The following is a 22,720-nucleotide window of genomic DNA, read 5'->3' on the forward strand; positions in this document are numbered from 1 at the left end:
GCGGGTGGGCATGGCGCGCGGTCGCATCGGGGGTGACGGCGGCGGTCGCTTCTGAGCACGAGGAGAACCCCACCCCTCCCACTCGCCCACCCCGCCGCTGCGGGTGGCGCGAAGCCGGCGCACACTGAGCTTGCGCGGCCGTTAAACAATCGCGCGTGCGCGACCGCGTGAATGCGAGCGCGTGCGCGCGCGCCCGCGTGTGTGTGTGCGTGTGTTTGTGTGTGTGTTTGGTGTCGCGGTCACGTCCACACAGGAACTCCACACACTCACACAAACTTACACACATAAAAAACTTACTCGCACACATGCAAAGCTACGCACGCACACACACGGTCACGTACTTACACGGACTCTGTGCTTCCCGTGCGGCGCGTATAACGCGTATAGTTATGGTATTAGTTCGCGTTCAGCCGAACAGCCGTGCGGTAGTGTGCGCCTCGCCGTCGTCGCCGCCGCCGTCGCGGTCGTCCAAGTCGAATCGGAAGTCGACTTCCGCACCGGAGCACGACGACCGTAATAATATTATTGTGTGCCGATGAAATTCCAGACGGTCCATTGTGATATACGGATATCGCGATAGCTTGTGTATCACGGATAACGTAGCCGCGGTTTCGTAGCGCCCATTATACAGCGTGTCCGTTCGTCGGACCGCGGCATTCCGGTAATTTTTTTTTTTTTTCGAGTGTACCCCCCCGGCGATGTGACGAACCGACGTCATAAGAACCGCCTACGGATAACACGACGATAATATGCGTGCGATTCGTCTCGCGTTGTACGTCGACAAACTTTAATAATAGCGGTTAAAGTCATTATAATCCATACGATGCCGGCCGATCGCCACCACGGCCGTGGTGTCCGCTGCCATCCCGTGGCGACTGTAGACCTGACAGTGGTAATAGAACCGGTATCTATCACCGGAAGAGTCATAGTAATAGTAGGTGGTGGTGGTGGTGGAGGAGGAGGAGTAGGAGACGGTGTTCTTTGCTCTGCGACCGAGTTTATTCCGATCGCCGGCTGATTTGTGTGTTTACGCGCACTGACGATTTGACTGATTATAGAGACACACATACACACACACACACACACTAAAATCGTCACTGGTATCGAAAGCAGAGTGTTAATTGCTCAGCATCACAAAGGTTAGTATATGTTTATAATGTAATTATTATTATTATTTTATTTTTTTTTGAGTTGGGTAGGCTCCAATAAACGTTTGTGGTTCAGCAAATGCATCTAACGGTCAGCTAAATATTTCTAAGTGTTGTCGACTTGTTTTTTATAAAAAAAAATATATTATAGGTAGGTAGAGATAAACGTAATACCGGGTAAATGTTAACAGCTAAGTAAGGTCGATGATATTTATTCTATATATACATGATATTTTCAGATAAGTGAAATCGGTTTTACTAGGAACGTTTATAGGTAGCTTAAGCGTTTATAAATATTATTAGTGTATTTATTGAGTAAACAAAACTATAAAACGAACTGTTATATAGTGCTATACGGTAGAAGATAATTTAATTGACCGATTTACGATTTCGTTGGTGTGTCCTGACACACTATGCACCCCATCCCACCACGCACACTATTTATACCATCGAGTCGAACGCGAAGACTCGTAACATAGTTACGCACTAACTTGCTTCCAAAAATAAAGTAAGAACAATCACTGCTGCAATGATAATAATAACATAATAACAATATTGTCTAGCGACTATCCTACCTCTTTGGTATTCCAATTAGGCCAAGTGTCATAAATTATGACCGGTGCGCTGTTCTGACAATGTCATCTGATATGGTAACTCAGTCAGGGGTGGCTGGTGGAGGGGTTGACGTTAATTTATTGTTGTCGTAATGAGTCAGACATCAAAATTAGCTAAACATTCCCCCTCCCCTCCCTAAAGTTTATGTCTGCTAAATGTACCACATGAGGCGCCAAACGATTTGTCACAGTGAATTTCACGCAATTTCACACACGACCTTCACCTAAAAAAGCACATGCCAAATGAAGTGTTGGACCAATTTTTCAAACAAAAAAAGCCGTTACTTGATGTCTAAATGTTACAGTGTTCAGTGTTGCTGTACATAATCATCAAAATACGTTTTGCTCAGGTATAGAATTCTAGTGTTTCATCCGATATATAATTTACTGTATATAATCCGCGCGTGTAAATAAATCATATAAGTGTATAGTATAATAATCGTGTGAATATAATATTTTATTATGTGTACTCGATTTCGGTTTTTATGGTAAATATTTTATATATATAAAAAGACAAACATAAAAATAACGATTCGATATTTAGATATTTAATGTTTCGTTGGACTTTTGCCAGGTTCTTAATATATAAAATTAAACCAGTATGCAAAATTCAATTTCTTACCATTTTATATTGTTTGTTGTCGTCTTAGCCAAATAATCAAAATAAATAAAATGTCAGAATCGTTTGCGTAAATGTATTATCAGTGCAGTAACCATCTGTACTTCTAATAAAAATATTATAACCGTCAGCCGAGATTTATTTTATCTGGGTATCGTTCGTAACACGTGTATCTATTTTGATTTTCGAAATAAATGTTTGTGTTGTATTGATCTATTATTAATCTTTTAAACAAATATACAATAAATTACTGGGCGTAAGACAGATTGCAAAATGGTAATTAATGTCTAAAAATTAAACTCGATGGATAATATTATCGAAAGGGATAAAAATTAAAATATAGCAGATTTATATAATATAACAACTATAATATATATGTTAAATATTTTACTATTTTAGAGTAAAATTAGTTTATGAATATAGGATATTATATGATATAGGTAAACTCAAAGGAAATCATTTTAATTTAAAAAGAAAACTCATATTTTAGTTGATATGTTTATTTTTTTTTAAATATACTTTTTATTTACATTTATATATATATATATATATTTATTACTCTGAAGTCATATGTAGGTAATGCATATAATATATAAATATATTGTACTATATATAATATATTTAACTTGTTTAGCTATAAGATTAATATATTTCATAAAGTTTTCAAATCAATTTAAACAATCATAATTATTAAACTCTTAGGGCCTACCTACACTCTGATACGCCCCCCTTTCGCGTGTATTAATGATTTTGGTTGTTATTATATAACCTTGTATAACGTACTGCATTATATAAAATATTATTCTACTAAATCAAAAATGTATTTTTATTCCTTATTTTTTAAATATAAAAAAATAAACAAGAAAAATATTTAATCTGCATAATATGAATACGTAAATCGAATTTTAAACGTTATTATGAAGAATAATAAAGTATTGGCCATCTGGCATGCATCGCATTCGTTTAACAAATAAACTAACGAATAAATTAACGTACAAATTAATTTGGAGCCGTTTTCATGTTACAGAATCTAGTGGAAGTTTTTGGGTGCTTTGTAAATTATTCGATATCAGTATAACCTGAATGTTTAAAGTCATACAAGTATTTCCATTGTTTAGTTAAAACAACATTTTCCAAAGACGATATTTTCCCTAGAATGGACCTGGTTTGTTCGGCTAATACCATATAGTAGTATTGCTTCGTATTGTTTTATCGTATCTATTGCGTGTAAAGTTTGTAGGGAAGAAGTTTAATAATATCAAAAGAATTAGGCAACTACATATGAAAATGAGTATATCATCTACGTCCGACATCGTCGACTGCATGTTCTACGCCAAATACATTTTACTACGCAGATAAAACACGGTAACAATTTAATGTGTATTTAAATACATATAGGTAATAATGTGATGTAATTAATGGTATTATTCAAGACGAAAACAATACATACTGATACAATTGATTAATTAATAACGTTTTCGTATAAATAAATAATGATTGTATCTTTGAAATATTCATTAATATACAGAATTAGACGATCACTATATATTATCATAAAAAAAAAAGTATATAATAGCTTCGTAATTATTTGTAACACAATATTCATAAATAATATGTCGATTATATTATGTAGAGATAAAATGTTCGTAGTTCTATAAGGTTAAATCTAACGATACGAGTTTTGTATTGCTTTTTATTACATCGAACTTTGAAGGCCATTTGTAAGTTTTTTATGCAACCGATCGTAAAAATAATTATACAAAACTTAGTCAAAACGAAGGTTATCAGAGATGTGCGTACAAAGAATCTACGTGGATATCATTTGAAGGTATTTACAAAATTGTGTTCGTTAATTTCAACAAAATTAATATTGAATTTTATATTTAACATAACCTACCAACTAAATAAATTATAGTTATTATGTACTGCAGACTCACGTAATTTTAATCAAATAAACTAATTTTGGGTAATTCTCAAGTTTTGTTTTAAAAGCACGTTACTTCTAAAATATATTCAGAAAATGAATTATCTAATTCAGTATGATACACCACGTCATAGAGTTAATTAAATTCATGTATATATAGCTGTATTTGATTTCTAACGACCTAAATGTTGTTATACTTTTTTCCTTAAGGATTATTTTGTATACTTAAAAATTAAAATCATGTTATACTAGTAAATATATCATGAATTCGTAGCAAATTAAGTCTGAGTAAAATAAACTTAAACAATATGGTTGGATAAAATCTTGAGCATTTAAAATAAAATAATATTATTCAACTAACAATAAATGTTGCTTAGTAGGCAAAAACGATATTTAAATAACAATTTTTAAATTGTTTAAATGAAGAACATTTCAATGAATTCGTTCATTATTATTTATACTATTGTATTACTATTTATCTATGTGAAATATAATACGGTAAAACAACTGTCCACATTTTTTATTCAATCATTTCGTTATACAATACATTTGATTATAATGTTTAGCAATAACAGTAAAATAATGCAAGATAATGCTTATCCAATATTTTTGCAAATAATTCATCATCAACTCAGTGTTACTATGCACGATAATAATTAAAATTTCATTGTATTTTTGGAATTTCAGAAAGATTGATAAACTTCAATCAAAACCTGTTTTAGTATTCCGGGTGGTGCCATAAAACGAGAAACATGATTATAATTTAATATTATTTATGATGGGAACACGAATATTCGTGGAGTGGTGGTAATAATATGTATATAATGTAATATATATATTTATGTATTCTATATACATTGACAATACAATCACAAAGATACCGTCTAGTATGATTTGATGGTATAGCAGAAAAAAGTAGGTACACCACAATAAGAAATAACATATTTTTCGTAATTTCCGTTGCAACGCTTGGAAGTTAGAGATATTTGGAAATTTTAGTAAAAAGATATAGGCGTACGTACGCGAATACATTGTATTACGTCTGATATTGAATTTAAGTATTTAAAACTTAATAGGCTATATATTTTACTGTACGTTTTTCTCGTATTCATCAATAATTACAATTATAAATAAGTCAGAATCTTCATAATCGTTTATAGATTGCGAGATGTGCGTTTGAACGAGTATTGAATATGATCATATTTCTTTTCAGTAATTTAAAAAGCCGTGACTGCTGGCGTTTCGTCGTTTGCCTGGTATAAGTCATTTTTTTCACAAGAGGTCCCTTTCAGAACACATTGTAGTATATGGTTCATCATTGTCTGTATTTCACCGTAAGTTTGTATTTTCTTCTTTACCACAAATGTTCCATTTTTTGAGTGTGGTTTCGCATCGTCTGTCACCTGTCCTTGTGCGGTTTCATGCCCTCCATTACCTCCCCTCCATTTACAGTACTTTCTTTTATACAGATCTTTTTTTTTTTTATTTCGTTCAGTGTTTTGTATTTTTTCTTTCCATCTGTTGGTCTCCTCCATTTTCATTTCGTATCGGTCGGATTGTGCAAAAAGAAGTTTTTTCTGAATTTAACTCGTGCTTGCTTCCGGAGGGTCGTTTCCAACCGTTAATATTTAAATTGATTAACAATATCAATATCGTCGAATAGTGCATTATATTATTTAGGTTATAAAATATTATCGGAAATCGATGCGACAACAATAATACCCAGCATAAATAATATAGATAGTATACCCAAGTTGTTTTCATGAAAATTCTTGGACACATTAACCTATAGCACACGCGTCAGCAGTACGCGACGGCGTGTCACGCGGAGCACGTTTTATTGCCACGACCGGCCAACAACTGCAACAGTCGCCCGGCTCATATTCTGCAGGGTAATCGAACGACGGACGGTTTTACGGTACAGCTATGATATCGGAACCGACGGCTGTGCATATTTGATTATAACACGGCGTCACGTGTATGCAATATTAATGTCGCCGCGTCGTCGGTACAGTTGAGTGTATCGTTATTGCACACGCTCGCTACACCTCCTCCTCACCGTGCTGCACCGTACTGCTTATTATTATTATTATAATAATAATATCGTTTTCGTCGTCTCGTTTCGCGTCCTCAATAATAATAATATAATACAATATAACGGTACTAACCTCTTTCTCGTTCACGGTTTATATTTTGTTCGCTCGCACGTGTGCCGCGCGCTTGTGTTATAATGATCTACTGAGGGCCGTATTATATTATTATTATTATCATCATCATCATCGTAATAATATTACGGCGAGTGCTTCGACAACGACGACGATGAATCCAGAGGATCGGGTTGACCGGACGTCTAGCGCGGGGTAGGAGAGCAGACCGGAATCGAAAGAGTCGGCGACGGGGTGGTATATACACTGCCGTGAGTGGGGGAAAGAGGGGAGGAAAGGTTGCCGGCCGTATGTGTCGGGAGGGGCCAAAAGTCATTTATACACTGATCCCCTTCGCCTATATGCGTCCGCATTAGTCATGCGCCACTGGCTTTTCGAGTTTTCCTCATACACACACACACACACACACACACACACACACATACACATACACACACACACACACATACGTCGACTTACAAGCACGAACTTGCTTACACACACACCGACACGCACGTTCCGCCGCTGTGCCGATGCGAGAAAACTTTAGCGATGACGACGTGCCATTGCGTCGCGACGACCCGACCCGACCGCACTTTTACCGACCACTGGGCGTCGACGACGACGACGACGACGACGACTAAGACGACGATCGCTATGATATAATACTGTGTGTTAAAATATAAAATGATATACTACGGCCGTTTCTTATATAGAGTCGTGCGGCGGGTCGGTCGACGGGGAGGAACTATATATTCTGGACGCCTAGACCCTCGTCCCCCCGGAACCATATCGTTGTAATTATTGGTATATTACCATAAACGGTAATAACAACGTTTGAGTAACCGTAATAATAATATATAGGCACGAAACAAATATATATTACATTATAATATGGACTCCACCGACATTCACCTCCGAATATCATTAATTGCTCTATCAAGGAATATATCTTGTTTTCCGACGTTCTCGATGTCTAAACTCTAAACTTCGACCATTTCCGAATGTTAAAGTTTTAGTCACTTGGATGGATGAATATAATATATACTTATATATATATATTAAAAAAAATACACACACAAAATAACGCTCATCTCGTTAAACTATGAGGTCTTTGGCCGTTGAAACGCACTCGCACTCACGAATATGCTCACATGTATAGTATTGTTATTATCAAACTTTGAACAACTTTATTATTGACGAATGGTCTGCTCTGTACGTTATCGAACTTATCGCTAGAGATTTCTACTAGAAATATGATGCTACGCCCGCTCAACTCGTAATCGAAATAATATAACTTTGTTATGATATTATTATAGCATTATTATTCTCACAATTCTCTGTTCTCCTTCATCGCCACTCCAAACTCTGAACCACAGTATATACAATACATTATTATAAAACACAGTATATTATGTATATACATATTTTAAACACCGTGTTATGTCAACAAAATGTTTAGTCGTTAAGACTATAACTGACGACAAACAATATTATATAAACGAAACTATAGTGTAGTACCATCGATGTAGATAGCAACTACATACAACATTGTCCTCGTGACAACGTGGCGTTTCTCTTGTTCACCATTCACGATTTAGATTTAATTTGAATTTGGAATTTGTTACAATTTCAACTAAACATAATAATATGATGATAATTTTCACGAAATCATTTTAATCTGTATGTAAGTACATTTTTGTTATTCACTTTTATAAAGCGTTTGTAATTTCACGAATCTTAAATTGTACGTGAAATATAAATTATTTTGATTCAAAAATATTATTTTCTAACAAATCATTCAAGTTTTTAAAAGAATATGAGTTTAAACATATTTAAAGATAATTTATCCACATTATTTAATAATACATGTAGATACTATACTTTTGATAAAATTGTAATAATGATGATGTTTTAAAAATAATAAAAAATAAATTCGTAATTATAGTTTATTATTATAATGGTGTACTTTGAGTTTTGAAGTTTAAATTATTTCTCAAAATGTTTAATAACTTGTTATTCATATATTATGCGAATTAACATTATAAATTTATAATATTATGTTTGATCAGTGAAGTAGGTATTAAATATTAGTATACCTATTATATAAAATAGCATTAAACATTTTCTTGTTTTCTGAAACTGTTCAAAGGCAAAATAACTTTACTGAAATGTTTTTGGCAGCCACTAAGAAAATGTACTCTTTACGAGACAAAAATATTTGCTACATACAAGAATTTACGAAAACAAAATATTTTAAAAGTAACAATATCATGGACATTTTTTTTTAACAGAAATAATAAAAAATATCTTAAACCATTATATTGTATTATGTAATAAATGCATATTATAAAAAAAATATAATTTATTCAGTTAATAGATAATTTAAAAACAATTGTGCTGACGAGTAATATTATTATAATATACATTATACAAAGTACATGTAATATTCAAATTGTTTCAAAGTTAAAATATAAACTAGTGCACGAATTATCATAGTCTGTAAAGATCAAATAGTCAACTTTACTTGTTGTAAAAATATATTCGAAAAAACCTGTTTTCATTACATGGATTATAAATGCACATTAGAAATAATGTTTTACAACATTAATTAAATATAGTTATTGGCTAATCTTGTACTATAATATTTCTAGCATTTATTTCATAAACTAGGAACTGTAAAAAATATATCTAAGATAGGCGTATAGATAATAATTGGTATTTTTAAATGTTCCGTTGAAATTTAGTAAGAATATTTACTTACATGGTAAGTATTTAATATAATGTAAATTTTACGTTTTTAGTATTTAAACATTAAAATATTATTAATTTTACCAATTATAATTAACAATGTTTACAACTTGTTGTTATTCGTATAAGTAGTAGATTGTAATGTAAAAATCAAAACACTTATATTACAAGTCATAATATTATATTATTTCAGTTCAGAATAGTAATTTTAAAATTTAAATAAAATACATAAACTATAATTATTAATCAGAAATATAATGTCAATAATTAAAGTTAATTCAGTCTTATTATTCTACATTTTTCATTTTGTTCACATTTAAGGTATAACCATATTATTAGACGCTTACTTAAACGGTATTTTTAAAAAAAGTCATGAAAATATTGAAATAAATTTAGTTGAATGGTGACAATACACCCAAACAATTAATCCATATTTTAATGGTTTTATGACAATTGAAAGGTTTAAGTAGGAAATTAATAATATATAATTATTCTACCATGAATTATTAACTAATATTGAAAAATAATAAATTAAAATTGAAACTATACGTAGGTATCTTTTATATTTTACAAGTCACTAAAATCAATGTTTGGCATACACAATACCACTAAAGTGTCAAAAGGTCGTATACTAGTTTGGTACCCATTTTTTTTCCATATAATATCTGAGCATAATAAATATATCAACTTTATAGTGACCTTTTTAAATAAACCATTATTAGGGGTATTCTCATCTGTTATCCACAGATTTGTTCATTAAGTTTGTATAATCCTTAATCATCTTTAGAATTTAAGCCTATTATACGATCGTCTATTTCTAAGTAGGTATATACTATTGGATTGGTTTCTGTATTAAATATTAAAGAGAAGAAACTGTATATACATTATTCAATTTTTTTTTTTTGTCAAAGATTTTTTATTTTAAACTCTTTATTATACTATATACATATAAAATACGTATACTACGAATTATTGACAGTATCTTTAATATACAATATTGACAAGTAGGTAAAACCAATAGTAGTCGAAACAATATAATATGTTGATAAAGTATATAAATATATATAATTTCATAATAAAAGTCAAACCATAATATATTATATTTATTTTTAGTGCATACAACTAGCATCATAAATCACAGTATTATAACAGCTATTTATACATAATATTTAATTTAAAAATGTACAGTCATGCAAGTGAAAATGAAAGGTGAACATTCGATAACGTTATGACTTATGATAATGGTATGAAAACTTGAAAATTAGAATTTTATATTATATTATTACAGTTATAAACGTTACAAAAACAGTTTTTAAAATCTAATATTGTAATTTACAATCCGTGTTGTAATAAAAATAAAAAACTATTTTTAAATTAAAAATATTTACTTTGTTTTCAATGGCATTGTTTGTTACATAATGCACGATAAGAAATTCAAAGCATCCTTCTCTATGTCTGTTCGATAAAGAAATAAAAATTTTAATCATTCACAGTTAACTTTACATGATATATATCATCATGTAATACAAAATATAACTAAAGCCATAAAACTATTTTCGTGCTGAATAAACTCAAATTTACTTAATTTTTACATGAATTGTAATATTGCAATATTCGATTTTTATTAGTGTTTATTTTTCAAAAATGTACGTACTAAATTATTTTGAAAAAATTCAAAAAAGAACTTTCTCTTTTATAATATTAAATATTCTTTCTGAGGTTTTATTAGTAACATCATAATAATTAATATTTTCCGTAAAGAACCGTAGCAATTTGTACATACTTTACTATCGGATGCACCTAAACATAAAAAAGTAAGGTTAAAACTCTTTCAAATCCTGTGATCCACCTCAGTGTTCAAACTGTCAGTTCTCAGAACACGTGGGATTCAATTGTATGCATGTCTTGATTATATACATGGTATAATACTTTCATTTTGACAGTTTATTTAAAAAAAGTCTTCGTATACCCTTTAAGTATATAATATACTAATTTTATTATTAGACAACATGCATTAACTATTTTTTTTAATTTAGAAAATTTGTTTAATATTTAATTTTAACACTTCATTCAATTAGTTAATTGAATAATTCATCAATTATTATTAACTTTTTAATTGTACATTTTACAGTATAGTTGTTTAACATAGTGTGTATAAAAAAATATGTAATACTTATTATATTATATTATTATTATTATATTTTTATCTAGCAAGAAGCATCTAATGAAAATAATATTTGTATTAATCGAGTATCTAAAATATTATTTTTTCATATTTATTTTATTATGTATGAATATCTATATTGATTTAAACCGTAAATTAAAGTTTTGTATAATATACCTAGCATTTAAAAAATTAAATATTTAATATACTTTTATATTTTCACCTATATATAATAATAACTTACTTATCACGATCAAAAAATAAATAAATATATTTATTTATCATTTATTAATACTTTCATTTAAACATAATATCTTGATCCCACGACCTCGCATAAAACAAATTGTTACAAAGAATATAATTGTAGATAAAACGATTGCATATACTTAAAATTTAAAAAATATTAAAGCTATGGTTATCTCAAATTTTTTTATTTCTGTATCAAATAATCTATAATTTTTCTTTTATAAGTATAAATTATAGTGAAGATATTTAACAATAAATAAATTAAATATTTATAAAAACTATATACCTTACCTTGTATACAAATATCAAGATAATAGGCTTGTGTGAAGGAGATAACCAGTATTGGGACGTTAGGTGTATCTCAAATATAGCATCTAAGGTTGCTAAATTTTTATTTTTAACAAAATAACTCTAGGGTTTCTCGAAATAAATATTTCCGTTATACTACGATCAGACATTTTTAAAAGTATTTAAAATAAAGTATAATTTTTAGTTAGAGACATACTATGAAGATTATTTTTTATTTGTTCTGTATTTAATTGAGAATATATTTAATTCAATAAATTAATATTATATGTTAAAGCTAAAATTTCTATTTTTTATAGAATAGGTACTTCAAACATTTTTTTGGCTGGTACAAATAATTAATGTTTGAAATGTTATGTGTAGTGGCAATTGTTGGAATGATTTGAACAAACATTTAAAAATCTTTACACGTTATTAAATCTTTAGTGATTAAGTAAACTCAACACCATCTGTGTATGGCTACCATTAGCATTCGTTATACTTGACCTATTTTCATTTTATGAACAGGTAAAAAAAAAATGATGTATGTAATTATTATTTTACGTAGAAATATTTTTGGAAGTATTTGGTTCTCGGTATCAACTCGTATTTTTTTTTTTTTTAACAAAATAAAACCATGTGTGTTCAAACCTCACACAAATTCCTCGATGTTGTAAAATACGGTAAAATGTACATTATTTTGTTATTTGATAGTAGAACAATATTGTATTCCAGATAACCGTTTGTATACACACGAACAGATAGATAACAATAAATTATAATTAAATCTACCGTATTCGCATTGTGATGTTACGGTATACAGCGATGGCAGCGACGAAATTCGATAGTTGAAAAATGCTTTGGCAATTACGGACGATATTGATGCAATATTTATACACGCGTTTGGTTTCGTGCAAAAGCGAGTCGACATGCACTAATAATAATAATTTTAATATACGTATTAGTAGTAAAAAAACATTACATGGCATTTATGACGACTTCGCACTGTTGCTTTAGTGGTATAATATATATATATATATGTATTATGTGCATTTCTACCGCCACCCCTAACACAACCAACCCGACGTATTCTAAACATATTTGAACAGTATTATTATATAACAATATAATGACACACACACACATACGTGTGTTATGCACCTTACTCTGTCCCGAATATACGATATTAATAATAATAATAACGATAGCGATAATAATAATAAACGGCACGCGGTATTATACTATATAGGAAGAAATCGACACCCATAATACTTTACGACGACGGTTGGGCGTTAAAGATTTCCTACGCCACCGCCACCAATAATAATTATCGGCATTTAGTTGCGGAGTTTGCCGCCACCGTAATTATAATCATTCAATAAACCACCGAGCAAATATTTCCCCGACCCGAACGCCTCGTCGACCCGTTCACCCTGTGCGCGCCGCGTCATTCAGCATCCATCCAGAACGATTGAAATTCTTGTGGTCCGGCCGGTTCAAAGTAATTCCCGTCGCATAGACTGCAGTTAACTGAGTTCCGAGAACCGACGGTGGCAATACCGTAGTATTATTCACAGAGTTTACGTTCAATTCCGCACGATACTCGTCGCAGAAATCGCAATCACGCTCGTGCCCAAGGCCGGTCAAACGCGTCGATGTGAGGGCGATTTAAGGACAGAGAGGAGCCAAACTATTAGCATCCTTTATTATTATTCTTAAAGTGATTAACGTCTCAAAAATATTAGATAAATAATCTTTTGTCGACGATTTCACGGACTACGATATTTCGAATAGTGTTGAACCGTAGTTGAAATGCAAAATGGCATTGGTATTTACGCAAAACGAGACTACTTTCTTAGTACGAAAATTAACTGGACCACCAGTCGTGGCATATATTCTGTATTTGACTGAACTATCAGTTTCTTTTTTTAATATTTGTATGCATAGGTATACACATATGTGCAACACATTTACAGTAAAGTAAATCAATTATCACATAATTATATATATATAAAAAAAATAAATACTTAAATATTTCTTCTTGGAAGGGAATAAATAACTTTGTCTCTCAAAATCGAATCAGATGGAATAACAGATTTTTCAACAATGAGAACAAAGTTGGTAAACTTTATTGAGGAAGAACCATTGAAGTGTTAAATACAAAAATAAGATTGAACATTTCCCCTGAGTATGTATTATATAATATGCAATAGGTAAATACCGCATAATATACTTAATACTATGTACAATTACCAAGTTACTTGAAAAGAAGTATTATCTGCAGTTAGGTCTTTATGTATATCACATAATATTACTAATATTTATATCAATAGAAAACTGATGGTTAAGGCAATGTGCCTTTAATTTCCTATACTATAAGTATTACACTTTTCAGCTATATGGTTTGTCCGTGAAACGCGTGGATACAAATTTACAATGTATAAATGTAATAATAGTATGGTAGTATTAAAATAGTTAGGATATAGTATGTGTTGGTACAACTACGGTTTAAAAAATAATGTTTGAATAAACAATTCAATTTTACAATTCAGGCAGCTGCAGTAACGATCGCTCGTCAGACGATAATATTGTGTGTGTGTGTCAAAAATGAGAAAAATCATACGTTTTTAGGAGATAAAATTATCTGACTACTGCCAGAAGTGGTTTTCCAGCGTACAAAGATTTTCAGAATTCATCGGTATCGAAGATGCTGAGATCGTCACCGGCACAGTGGTCGTCGAGTTAATTCCGTTACCATTTGATTCATTTTTTTCATTGGGCACTGCACCACGTCGTCAGAATTCGAAACTCATAAATCTTGATGTTTCGAAATGATTTTGCCGACTAGCAAGGTGTTTCATTAAAACGATATACAGTCACAAACGGTGGTCGATTTCTAAAGTCAGTGTTACATTAGTATACCTTGCTAATAGCGCGCCGCTAAATGGGTCAGTGGCCGTCGTTAGGAATGAAAACGATCGAATGTTACTTTTTCCAGAGGGGCGGTATCGCTTTAAAATGAGCTTACGCACACACACACACACACACACACACACACACACACACACACACACACACACACACACACACACACACACACACATACACATATGTACTCGCATAACAATATACTATCCGATACTGTGTTTACGTATACGTAACGGTCGTTGTACGCCTATACCTGCGTGTTATATTCAAAACGAAATCAACAAAACCATTTGAAAACAAATGCGTATTTCGTTAGACCAAATTATCCCGAAACACCGATTAAAATTTAGTACCTCGGGCCGCGGGCCGGGTTGTAGTAATAGGTTTATAATTTATTATTATAGTAGTCAATTACCGTAAAAATCACCTTACACTAAAATCAATACCGTACGTGTACGGTTTGTTGTTGTTGAACTATAAAAAAAAAAAAAATAAATAAAAATGATTTTGATTAAATTCGTTTATAGCTTTGCAACATATACCAACCGTATAATATACGTTATTATGTCTCTTTGGTGGAATGTAGGTATATAATATGTTGTTGTCGTAACGGAGTAAAAAAAAAAAAGAAAAAAAAAACTTACCCCGACAATATCGATAGAATGTTATATTCGGCTGTTACAATAATAATAATAATAATAATATATACATCGGTATATAACCAATACGATAACGTTTATTACATACGCTATGTTTTGTTTTATTTTCAATTTATGTGGTGAAATTTCGATTTTTGTTTCTCTTTAGTTTCGTTTCCACTAAATGTGTCTATCACTTCTATTTTTTTTTGAAACTCCGTCATCATAATATTATGTTGGCAAAATGTTTTTTTATTCTAGTGTAACATAAGCTGCCAAATAAAAATGAATGTTTATTTCGTTCCCGAAGTCTAACGAAAAATTAGATGAATTACATCAAGTGGACGACATCACATTTTTTGCTAATAAAAGTTAGAATATAATATAAATTCAGACAAAAGACTTAAATAAGTAAAATATAAAAATATTGTTTTTATTAGTTTTGTTATTTTTGAATTTAAACAATTTAATCTTATTTTACGAATATTTTACAGACTAATGCAGTAATGCAATATTATAATACTTAAAAATTGTTTTAACTCATAAGTAAATTCAGATTAAGATGATTAAGTACCTATTATACGAGTCATACAAATAACAAGCAGCAAACGCAATAAGCTTTATTTTTTTTGTTATTTTAGATAACAGTTCACGTGTAAGTAACCTTATATGGGTACACAGTATCTTGCGGTGTATTAAATTAAGTGTCACAAATAATTATTAGTGTTTTTTTAAATTCAAAATATTGTTAAGTCCAAGTTATATAATTGTGTTATGAACTCGCACAAAGGCGCTCGCTCTAACTCGGGTAAATCACATCTGAAGAAATACCTATCTCGGACTCTCCAATACAGGAACTTTCCCTAATATTCTTGGCCATATCCTTTCTGGTCAAGCGATGCGTACCCTCGTGTTCCCATGGTTCACGCATACTCAGGTTCATGTGTACATGCGATGATCATATTATCTTATGGCATTTATCTGGTTAAAACTATTACGTGTTTCTTGCCTCACGCATTGCGTTACTCTTAAACAAAAGTATTTCATAATATTAAAATTATGCTGATGAAGAAATATTAGTATTCTGTGATGTGTAATTATGAGTACAGGGCATACCAGGCCTACTCATAATTATATATATAATATTGTTGTACCTTCCTCCCCCTGGTATTCACTAAGTTTACATCGCAATACCTGTATTGTATTGTAAAGGATATCAGAGCACATAGCATTATTATACGTTAGACGAATCAAAGTTCTCAAACACTTCAAAAGGCTTATTGTCACGATGAACAACGAATAATAAAGTAAATACGCAAAACAAAATACACTTAATTTAAAAAATATATATATATTCACAGTTTTTGATTCGTATGATTACCTTATACACGACGATGACTTTAAATAAACGCTACTTTTTGGAATAGTCTTGCTCATACACGAGTTGTATTGAAATTAAACAAATTATATTTTTATTTTTTTAATTTTCATAATTTTCATAACTTTTTTTTTAATTATTTCAAATTAGTGTTATTTAGCGTATAACTTATAACAAATAATGTATGAATGTATGACAAAAAAAAATGTAATTCATAGATTATAAATTAGATCAATTAAGGTATTTAATGAATTAATAAAAGGAAATAGTTTGTATTGTTAAAATCATAGAAAATTAAAGCTAACGCAAGAATGTGGAAAATATGAAATCACAAAAATATATATTTATTACATAGGCACTTACTCTATTATCATCTTATTTTTGGGTTATTAATAACAAATTAAAATTTAAACCGACTTTTAAAATTTTCGTTTGATATGAGACACACATAGAATACCAGTACCATTTAAATAGTTATATTTATATCAATTATTAATATGTTTGCAAATCCATTATTTCGAATTCATATTTTTGTAAACACATACTTAATCAAAAACTTTGGTAAAATAAATTATTTACGTAATTCTGTATAATATTCTATTATATTATTATGTATATGTTATAAAAATAACAAGTTTACACAACTCTATCTCAGGTGTCTCATTAGTCGTTCACAGAGTCACTATACTGCGTAAAATAATCGCGTATAACTTTTTAGAGGGCGAAGGCTACTAAAGAAAAGTCTTAAAAATTCCAACTATAGTATCTTACGGGTAGAAAGAGTAGTTTCTTGACAAAAAGTTGCTAGAGTATGCATTATAATGTTTAATGTATAGGATTCTCCAACAACAATTACGGCGTAAACATACCAAGTATACTTGTATAATGTTTATAAAATAGTTACATTTATTTGAATACAAAAGCCTCTGATACCTATATGTCTGGTGATATTAAAATTTGGTAACCAAATGAATCTAAACAAACATTTTTGCACCAACGTAAAAAAACCAAAACAGCTTGATTTATTTACGTAAACATAATTAAACAAACACTTAAAACCAAAATAACTGTAGTTTCGTAAAATTATTGTAATTGAGGATGGATGACTAACTTTAAATACAATTAACATAGATGTAATTTTTACTTCTGACAATTAAAGTGAAAATTGTGTTAAAAGTCATGAAAGTCCATTACAAATACTCGTATACGTAATGGTGAAACTATCCATCAACATAATAATTAAGTATACATGGATCTTGAAGGATAAGGTTTATTAGATATGTACATTATAAATTTTTTTATTAGTGAACATAATTTAAAATTTATTATGAACATAAATTGTGTTTGGTTTTCGGGATTTATTTTTGAACGTGTACCATTTCTACGATTACATTTGATTTAGGTTTGTAGAATGTATTATGTACATATGTACAAAATTATAGTAAGTTTTTGAATATTATTTTGTTTCCAGTATTGTAAAATGTATGATATTATTTAGGTTTTTTTACCTACATCTAAAAATGTTAGATCTAAAGATTGATGACATTTTTGAGCATATGGGAGTGGAACTTATTATTAAAATAAAATAAAATAGCTAAAATATTCCTATAATACAAATCTATAACGAGTTCAATACAAACACCTTGATTGAAAACTAGCAGCATTCGTAGTATAACAACACACTAAAACATCGAGAAAAAATCTAGTGTCAACAATTAACTTTTTTTTGTTGTTGTTGTTGATAGTTTTCAAGTAAAATAAAGTCACTAAAAAAATAACAGTACATATATGTACCGATGTGTTGCGTGTCCGATGTTAGTCGAGCGCGAAAACGACAGTGACCGCTTGTCTTCCTGTTTACAGTTGAACATTTTCAGTTGTGATATTATTGACAAAGATTGTTTGTTGACGACAGATTTTTGATAGTTAACAGATTTAAATAAAACTTTTCATATTAGTGGTAATAATACATAGCGGTAAATATTAAATTGTTTTCATTGGATATTTGATTAATAATAAATTGGTATTTTATTGTTATATAAATATTATTATTATTATTATTTAATATGTGTTTAGGCTTAGGTACTACAAAACTATTTTGCTGATAACCGCTTATATATTATAGAACCATTACAGATTTGATAAATTATAGTTAATTCGGTATGTTTATTCATGTAATAAGCTTTTTGTATGTTTGTTGCAGAACTGAAATTAAAAATCAACTATCATATAAAAATTAGATCATGCCTGAAAATTGTAATTTTATATTATGTTGATAGGTATATTAGGATTTAATATCTAATCACATTTTATTTTATTTAAATTTAATATTTCTTCTCCACCTATTATATAAATTAATATATTCTTAATCATAATTTTGATATTTGCATCACTAAATTGAATGTACTTACCTACATAATTATATTATAAATAGTTATTTTATTTTTTTGTGGTCATCATTCGTTTTGATGCGTCAAATCCCCATAAATAAAAAATAAAACTATTATCAAAAAAACATAGTCAGTGGACTGAAAACAATTTATTCAATATTACGGTATACTGTATTCTAGAATGCGCAGATGGTTATGAATCCAATTTTTATAAAATGTATCGAATCTGGGATAAGTGTCACCTGCGTAGAAAAAAATGGTCGATATCCAATAGCAAATGGCAGTATTTGACGTATTACATTTTTTATATTCGTAACAAAAATGTTCATATATTAATATCACAGCGTTGTTTATTAATTTTTTAAATGTCCATTGTATAAAGGTATAGATGAAAATATTTTTTTTTTTAGCAAATATAGTATATTTTTTTTACACCTAATTTAAATGAAGAGTAATAAACTGATTGTAAATTATAAATTTCTCAAATAATATCATAGCATTTAAATGCTCAATGTAAACAAAACAAATATAATATACATACATATTTAATCAACTAAATTAATAAAATCAATATCCTGAGGTTAAATATTTTACCTTTCAAGTTGATTAGGCGTTAATATTAATTTATATTTATCACGTCTATATTTTAACTACCAAGTACCATTATTATGAATCAAAAAGCCCTTCCATTATAGAGCTGACAAGTATATTTTATTTAAAATTCTATTGTTTCGACCTCACGCCCCTCTTCCTCATATTTAATTGCATTGTTTTTCCGACTGTCGTTTCCTCCGTAACTGTAACTGTAATCTCGTCCATCGTATCCTTAGAACAGGATAACATGACTTTGATTTTGATTTGGTTGGGTATTAAAGAAAAATTAATGTCGTATAATATTATATTAAGAATATGACATACAACAAAAAATAATGTCAATACAAATAAATAGAATGTTATAAGTGATTAAAGTGAAAACAAAATATTATTATTAATACGAATAAACTAAGGCGCCTTACGAATCTAAAGGATATTTTAAGTGTAGCTATCTTGAGAAAAGTGTTTATACGTTTAATTGCATGGGCTTATATATTTGGTAATACGTTGATCAAATAATGAAACTCATTTATTATATTTAAATCCTACATTGATCACAATTATTTTTTTTCTTAGTTTAGCTAATGTCGATTAATATATTTTTATTAGACCATATTTTACTATATTATATGAGTTTCGTGATTAATTTTAAAATAATTGTTTGTTAATGTACTTTAATTATTTTATACATTAAATACAATATTATAATTATTTTGATAATTACAGGTTCTTGACTAACATTTTATAATATTATTTATATCGTTTTTGAATATTATAATAAAAACAAAAAAAAAAAAATTGACGAAATTAATGAAAGTAATTAGTGTAAAATTTTTCATAAGATGCTTATGTATGTTCTTTAATATTAATTTGTAAACATTGAAATTATAATTATGAAAGGAATACAAATTCTCCATTTACTTATTATTAATCGTATTCATTATAATTTTTTTTATTTATGGGTAAAAGGCACATTACATATAAATTGAACATATTATATATCAATAATATTTTATTAATTACAACTGATTAAAAATATTGGTATTTTGTTTCATACACTACTAATTAGAAAAATTAAAAAAAATGTTTTGCATAATAAATAATTACTATACATATTACTATATTAGTAAAATATAAATATATACTTCTCGAAGAAAAACAATTTAAATAGTGATAAATATATATTTATTGTCATACTTTATATGTCTCTGGACTAGTTTAATTTTAGATAAACAAAATATGGGTTTTAAGTGTACTTTTTGCAACTTGTGATTTTTTTTAAAACGATTAAACGAACAGAGATAATATCTAATCAGCGTGATCGATATTTTTTTGATAAAATAAGTAGATAATATATAAAGCATAAATCATTATTTAAAGTTAGTTTAAAATGAACTAAATTTGATACATTATATCTATCTGATTCAAAGTCAACGGTAAAGTTTTTTTAGTAACGTTAACTTTGATTATTAGAAAAATCTGGTTAGTAGAAAATTAAGATGAATTATAGTAGAATTGAAATATAACAATGAATTTTTATCTTTGCATTAAAACTATATGGTGGGTATATAATATACTTTATTTGTATGGATAAAAAATGTAAGTCCCTACCTATTTATTGTGCATGAATATGAAAAGATAGGATTTTAAATTTAAATTATTTTGGGATTAGTATTCAATAATTCAAAGTTTCAATGTTATTAAAAGTCATTGCTTTTTTCTCATTATTGCTTCATTGAATAATCTTAAAGATAAATAATTTCTGTAGATTTTTGATCTTTTTTTAAAATTTTTCTAGCTCTTACTGTTACCGAAATTTATTTTTCAGGAGTTTCTTTATATTTTTAACATAAAAAATGGGTTATTCTCAGCACGATTCAAGTTGTGTAAATGTGAGATGGGTATTGGATACACAAGAATACTATAAAATATTACTGAAGTATTGTCAGTTCTGACATGGGCAATTAGACGGTGTCTATAAGGTTTTTCTACTTTTATCTTTATGTGTGGAATATAAGTTGTGAAAACCATATATGTATTTAATATTTTCACATTTAACAAGGTCATAAAAAAAATAAAATAAATAAATAAAGAGTACAAAATCCGCTTACTATAATAGCCAGTATTACATTTATACCAACTCGTTTTATCCTAAATCTTCCTAATTATAAAAGATGGATGATTTTGTTTAGATCTAAGTAGCGTAGGGCACTTTAGACATATGTTAAAGATTTAAAGAAATTCAAATTGAATGTCACAATATACAGAATATAGTATAAAGCTGTGTATGATTCAGGTACAAACATAATATGCACATCTGCTAAGAAACCTTTATCTGTTTTCATAAATATTATTTTATTGCGTTTATGGTTTGTTAATTTGGTAGGGATAGAATATTTTCTTTGATAAACTCACACACAAATGTATGATATATTCCCAATGGGATTGTTGTACAAGATTGCGTTTGGTAGTAATCGTAGTCCGTACCTACATAGAAGTTCACTGATATAAAACGTTGTGGTTATGTTTAGAATAATATAATAATTGTATGATGTGTAGGTATGTATATTTTTCACCAAAAATAAGTATAATTGTATTTTAAATTAAAATACACATAATATATTTAGGTATATTTTGAGATAAAATTGGTAAGCTAATCACTGGTTAATGTAGAAATTAAATCTAAATATTAGAAAAATATGACAAGTATTATTAATTCAATATTTGTCATTCATTGATATAAAATACTACAAATTTAATAATAATGTATGTGATGTATTCGAACTTAAAAATCTAATTAGGTCAGATTAATATTTTAAGGTTACATTGAAATACCAATTAGTAAAATGTCCAGTGTTGGAAATGTTTCATAATTTTAATTGTTAAACTATTTATAG

The 22,720-nt window shown here is 29.1% G+C and overlaps 1 protein-coding gene across 1 annotated transcript in view; it reads left to right on the forward strand.

Moving 5' to 3' along the window:
• Window positions 1-354: 354 nt before the first annotated feature.
• Window positions 355-22,720, forward strand: part of LOC132920772 (probable G-protein coupled receptor No18) — a 137,581-nt gene continuing 115,215 nt past the window's right edge. The window contains exon 1 of the mRNA XM_060983435.1: window positions 355-1,139. The gene's annotated coding sequence lies outside the window, so the exon portion shown is untranslated. The remainder of the gene's footprint in view (window positions 1,140-22,720) is intronic.

This window comes from Rhopalosiphum padi, chromosome 2 (genome assembly GCF_020882245.1).
Source record: "Rhopalosiphum padi isolate XX-2018 chromosome 2, ASM2088224v1, whole genome shotgun sequence".
In the NCBI taxonomy this organism is placed as follows: domain Eukaryota; kingdom Metazoa; phylum Arthropoda; class Insecta; order Hemiptera; family Aphididae; genus Rhopalosiphum; species Rhopalosiphum padi.